The 6,000-nt window shown below is 41.4% G+C and overlaps 1 protein-coding gene across 1 annotated transcript in view; it reads right to left on the bottom strand.

The window, feature by feature from the left end:
* Nucleotides 1–892: 892 nt before the first annotated feature.
* The window catches only part of LOC148398399 (protein crumbs homolog 2-like), a 49,484-nt gene continuing 44,376 nt past the window's right edge, over nt 893–6,000 (bottom strand). The window contains exons 13-17 of the transcript XR_015858717.1: nt 2,103–2,341; nt 1,784–1,889; nt 1,448–1,553; nt 1,292–1,315; nt 893–1,071 (exon numbers count right to left, since the gene is read on the bottom strand). The gene's annotated coding sequence lies outside the window, so the exon portion shown is untranslated. The remainder of the gene's footprint in view (nt 1,072–1,291; nt 1,316–1,447; nt 1,554–1,783; nt 1,890–2,102; nt 2,342–6,000) is intronic.

The raw sequence follows: 6,000 nt of genomic DNA, 5'->3' as shown, positions 1-6,000 counted from the left end.
GTGGAGAGTCCATTCGTCGCTGTGCGTGCAGCGATGTTCGAACTCTCCTTCCTGCAAGAGGATATTTATTAAGAGAAACAGAGTGGGGGTATGAGTGGGCTGAATAGAAAGCCCTTGTCCTCTAGTCTAAACATCTCAGGGGATGTTTTACGACCTTGTGATAAGGAGGACAAGGTAAGGTATTTATTACCTGTTGCATTCCAACATAATCCTGTGATAAAGATAACCTGGAAAACCCTAACACCTCCGGCAGCTTTTCGCTTTGACTTGGACATCCACTTTTTCATTGATTTTTATATTACGTATTATTTGTGCCCTCTCTGCATCCATTGCAACCTGGTGATCCTGAAAGGGGGATTCTTCCATCTGTGGTCCTTTCTCAAGGTTTCTCACTTTCCCCTGGTAGGTTTTTTCTTGAGTTTTTCCTTGCCCTTTTGGGAGCTTAAGATCAGAGGATGCTTTGAGAAAAATTGTCTGTTTTTTTCTATCTGAAGCCCTTTGAGACTGCTTGTGATTTAGGGCTATCCAAATAAACTTGACTTGACTTGACTTGTATAGTGTGGCAAATTCCTATAGGCCAAATTACAGGGGAGCGGGACATATCCTCATGGCGGCCCCGTGAGGATATGTGTGTTTAATAAATGAGGTGCACTTTGATTTACATGTTTGAAAAGCTAAACCAATACATATTTTAGGAGAGGGTTACAAATGTTCCTTTTAACTGTTGTATGACTGAGAACTCATAGTGAAGAAATTATTGTGCAGTTCGAACTTAATAACGGAGAAGAAAAAATAAATAAATGATTTGTGCAGTGATACCTTTATTACTGCACTTTATCAATTTCGTTGTCCTTATTTTGGTCAAACAACTTTGTTTCTTAATCATATAATGTACATAAAAAATAATAACGTTAAACTTTATTAAGAAATTTAAAAAAGCAAAATGTTCTTCAAGCAAGCTTCAAATATTTACCATTTAATCTCTGTACATGTACACAAAAAAGAGCCTTCGGTTGGAGGCTCCCCGACACATACAAGATGGAACCACCGGCAACACTTGTCACACTGAATCTGGTGAACAAAGAAAAAAGCAAGATTATACAATGCAGCACATACATTTTGAAATATTACACGTTAAAAAAAACATCAAAATGCGCACTGTTGAAAACCTACAACAACAGACAATAATTTACAATGAATGTGTAATTCAATATATTTCTTAATCATCACATGCATTAGTTAACAAGACCTGACATAATTACCCATCTGTTGTCTGTCATGTGTAGCTTACCCACAAAAAAAGCAGATAAATCATCTGTGAAAACAAAGACAGAAGGATTGCTATAGTACTTCCCTGTGTAAAACTTAACTGAGTTGTATATAGCATTGATAGCACAGTCAGGACCATTCTTTGGGTGGCAACATCTCTTGGGTGCATATCCCTTACCAGTCTCTAATAGAAGCGTTGCGGCAATTTGCAGCCTGTTCCTATTTATATCATGTGTCTCTGCTGAGAAATCTATTTCTTCATTTGAAAGAAGATGTTCTGCAAACTGAAAAAGACAATGTCAGATGTTTACATTGCATAAAGAATGCTTTAAATATTTGCCATCTCTAGCCTGTATATCATTCAAAAAAATCTGCTGTCAGACAATTATTTGTTTTAGCCTTTTTTGTATAAACTCTAAATTTGTTTTTTTTGTTTTGAGTAATGTTTGATTAAGTTTTTGCATACTTGAGTGATATGAGTTTGGTAAATCTAGTCTGTAAATCAAATACATACTTTCAAAGCAAAGACACCACAAGAGGTTGAATCTTGTTGCCTGGGATGGGGGACAGTGCCACAAGTCCACCTGGAAACATTGCACCCTTTCTTGCGCATGAACGCCCTGAAATATAATAGCCAGTACATATCAATACAAATTTCAAGTTTTATCCGTCAATTACATAATTTGTATTGGTAAAAACAAAAACCTAGTCCACTTTCAAAAGAAAGTGCACATCTTCAGTTAAATGTTGATATCACAATAGTACTCTGACTTTTAGAAGCTGTGCTTAGCGGGTTGATACCAGGCATTTTTTAATGTCGATTTGAGACTCACCAAGAGGATCAAGTAGTAAGGATCTTTTTTTCTCCTGGCATGATTGCCTATATTTTAAACACAAAATATGAGGTCTTATTACTCATATGCATGAATTATTAAACATTTTGCACATAACTATATGGTTTTGCTGTAATGCTACTCCCTCTTGTGGCATTAACACATTTCTTTATCGCCAGCTTCCAGTGATTATGCTCATCGACAATGCCAACAATAAGCTTGTATTCCACCGGGCTGATCTAAAAATGAACAGATGAAAAAAATACGTCTGTCAAGAATTTCAATAAAATGTGTAAAAAACAAAATTAATGCCAATTGAGTTTTTTAATACAATTGTAATAATGTCTTAATAATGTTGTTGGGCCACTAATTGGCCCAACAACATTATTAAGATATTTAATTTCTTAAGTTCATTGATAATTTTGCAAGATATAATTAAAAAGACTGTACTAATACAGACAGACCTTGAGTCTCTGGCTCTTTCCATTCCATAAATTAGTCAATAATTTGTTGGTAAATTGTTGGGTCCATTGTGCGGCAGCGTATTGTTGTCAGGAGAGAAATGGCGAAATGACTTTAAGTGCGCGCTTACATGGTGGGGTAAAATGGGTGCTTCGGTGACAAGTTTGAATTCAAGATAATATTGTTTGACCAAAAGAAGGAAAACAAAATTATCTGTTATTTGTTATATTTATTATTTATTATTTATGTATTATTTGTTCATTTATTTACTTAGTATCCAATATTGTAAAGTTATCAGTGCACAAATCATTTATTTACATTTACACCGTTTTAAATGGGGGGGGGGGCATATTCTCACGGGGCACCCGTGAGGAAGTGTTCCCGCCCTGTAAATTGGGCTGGAAATGAGGCAACCTGTTATAGTTTGCCACATCACCTGAAGAGACCCTCAGGAAGACAGAAAAAAAGTCAGTGTAGGTCTAGGTCTCACCTTTCTCAAAATGGGGGGGGGGGGTCATATCCTCACGGGGCACCCGTGAGTATTCTGTCTGTACGACTGGTCTGTGAATGCACCCCGCTTCAACGGCAGAACGCGGATGAATTTAAAGACATCAAATGAGAATAATCCTTTATAAAAATTAAAATTGACTGACGCAAACTTGAGTTCTTCTTGTTTTTATTGAAAACAACATAGTGCTGACGCCGTACGGCATCGGTTTTTCGCTTTCCAAACAAGGCGTGCGCGCTCCCGCGGCAGGGGGAAAAAAATCTCACGGGGGAACCAAATCGAGCACACCTGTTGAGGATGCGACGCGCCGAGAGGGCGCCGTGCCTGGGAGCGCTGCCTCGCGCCGAGAGTTCGCGCGCGCTGCGCCGAGAGGGCGCGGGTGTTTAGCGCGCAAAGCGCCGAGTGCGGGCCGAGGGTGTCCCGCGTCGAGAAAAAAAAAAAAAACTGAAGTTGCCCAATATATTTTAGAGCAATGTTGAAAAAAAAAAACTGGACATTTTTTATAAAAATGTATGCCAAGCTGAAGAAACAAGCATGTTACTGTGCTTGTTAAGTGTTCAAACACTGTGGCTATATTAACTAATTTCCGTAGTTAAGCTGATGTGTATAATATCTCGTGGTTTTTTTTCAGCTGTCTGTAACGTCGTGTTTCATTCACTGTATTAGTGTGAAGGCGAAGATTCAACCCATTCCAACTTTAAACTGTTAACCTTATGCTTACCATAGTCACGCCCTTCAACCCCACTTCCACTATGCTTACCCAATTCACTCCTTCACCCCAGAAGTGTCCCAGAATTAACAGGAAGTGCCCCAAAATGAACAGGAAGTGCCCCACTATGAACAGGAAGTGAACCAGAAGTGCCCCAATTTAAATAGGAAGTGAACCGGAAGTGCCTCAAATCAAACTGGAAGTGACCTAAATCGAACCAGAAGTGCCCAAAATAAACCGGAAGTGATTTAAATAAAACTGGAAGTGCCCCAAATAAACCTGAAGTGACCTCACTAAAACGGAAGTGGCCCCAAACAAACTAGAAGTGCCCCAAATAAACCGGTAGTGACCTCATTTCAACCAGAATTGCCCTAAATAAAACCAGAAGTGACCTAAATTAAACATTTGCTCTAACTTTTACAATTTTTGTCCGATTCAACCCGTTTCAAATTTAGAATTCAAAAGTGATGGTGAAGGTGTTGTCCATGATAGATTTCAGCTTAATTAACGTCATCCGCTCATCCACAACCTCAATGGAGTCCAGGGGACAGCCCAGGACAGAGCTCGCTCTCCTGACCATCTTATTCAGTCTCCCCCTGTCCCGGTCCATACTGCCCCCACCCAAGCAGACCACAGCGTAGAGGATGGCTGAGGCCACCACAGAGTCATAGAAGGTCCTGAGGAGAGCCCTGCACACACCGAAGGACCTCAGTCTCCTCAGCAGGTGGAGGCGACTCTGGCCCTTTTTGTACAGGGCGTGAGTGTGATCAGTCCAGTCCAATTTGTTGTTAAGGCAAACACCCAGGAATTTGTAGTCCTCCACTACCTCAATGTCCGATTCCTGGATGTTCACCGGAGTGAAGTAGGGTGCTGTCCTCCTGAAGCTCACAATCATCTCCTCCGTCTTGCTGGTGTTCAGCTGAAGCTGGTTGAGCTCGCACCAGCAGACAAAGTCCTTGATGACCATCCTGTATTCCAGATCGTTCCCCTCCAAAACTTTTCCAACAATGGCCGCGTCGTCGGAGAACTTCTGGATGTGGCAGTGTGCGGTGTCGTGGGTAAAGTCCGAAGTGTACAGGGTGAAAAGGAAAGGAGAGAGCACTGTACCCTGGGGGATACCTGTGCTGCAGCGCACCACGTCAGACTCACAGCGATGTAACCTCACATACTGCGTCCTGTTGGCGAGGAAGTCTGTTGTCCATGCAGCCAGGCACTGGTCCACATCCGCCTTCTCCATCTTCACCCTGAGCAGTGACAGTGTTAAAAGCGCTGGAGAAATCGAAGAACATGATCCTCCCAGTGCTCCTGATGTCCTCCAGGTGAAGCAGTGATCTGTGCAGTAAATAAATCACTGCATCGTCCACCCCAACACCAGGCCGGTAAGCAAACTGCAGGGGGTCCAGCTGCGCTCCCACCAGTGAATGCAGGTGACCCAGGATGATCGTCTCCATAGTCTTCATCAAATGGGAAGTCAAGTCTATAAGTGTTTAGTGAAGCGCGTAGCGACGCATGTATCATTATGGCACGGTGACGTAATCGATGACAGACGAGGGTGCCGTGATTGGCTGACACACAGACGAGGGTTCGTCTGCTTGACGGGTGCCATGATTGGCTGACACTTAAAAGCTGCAACGCGTCCCTTGTCTTCCCCGCAAAATTCGAGTTTCTGTCCGACAGTACGAGATTCTTTGCAAACGAACCGTTTTCATGGAGCCTGCGAGAAAAAGGAAACATTCCCCAGTGTGGGAACATTTAGATCTCATTTTTCCAAATAAGGTGCTTTTCTGATGCCCTGTTTCATCGAAATTTGCATTTATGTATTTCATTGTTGTCCAAGATGTTCCTGGTGGTCCATCGGGGCTATGCACTATTGTAATTTGGCAAAGAATATTGTTTTTGAATAAAAACCAATAACCATCCCCCTCAATTGCACAAGCACTCCTCTTTACTGTTCACAAGCACAATCACAAGTACAAGTCGTCTTCATCCATATCGTAAGCACATCCGTCTTTCCTTGTTAAAACACAGCAGCCCTTCAAAACAAAATGTGTTCCATCAACTTTTAGTGTCTTAATTGACATTGATGGTATTCATTTACATATTGAAACACAATATTCCACCTCCTTCAATGTTACACGTGAATGCACATACAGAGAGAAGTTTTATTCTTTTTGATCAGGCTACATGAAGCAAAATATAAAGGTGAATGTATTTCTACT

Source organism: Syngnathus floridae, chromosome 5, assembly GCF_059516105.1.
Source record: "Syngnathus floridae isolate MCC-2025c chromosome 5, RoL_Sflo_1.0, whole genome shotgun sequence".
NCBI classification, from domain to species: domain Eukaryota; kingdom Metazoa; phylum Chordata; class Actinopteri; order Syngnathiformes; family Syngnathidae; genus Syngnathus; species Syngnathus floridae.
This window is presented reverse-complemented; position numbering and strand designations above follow the sequence as displayed.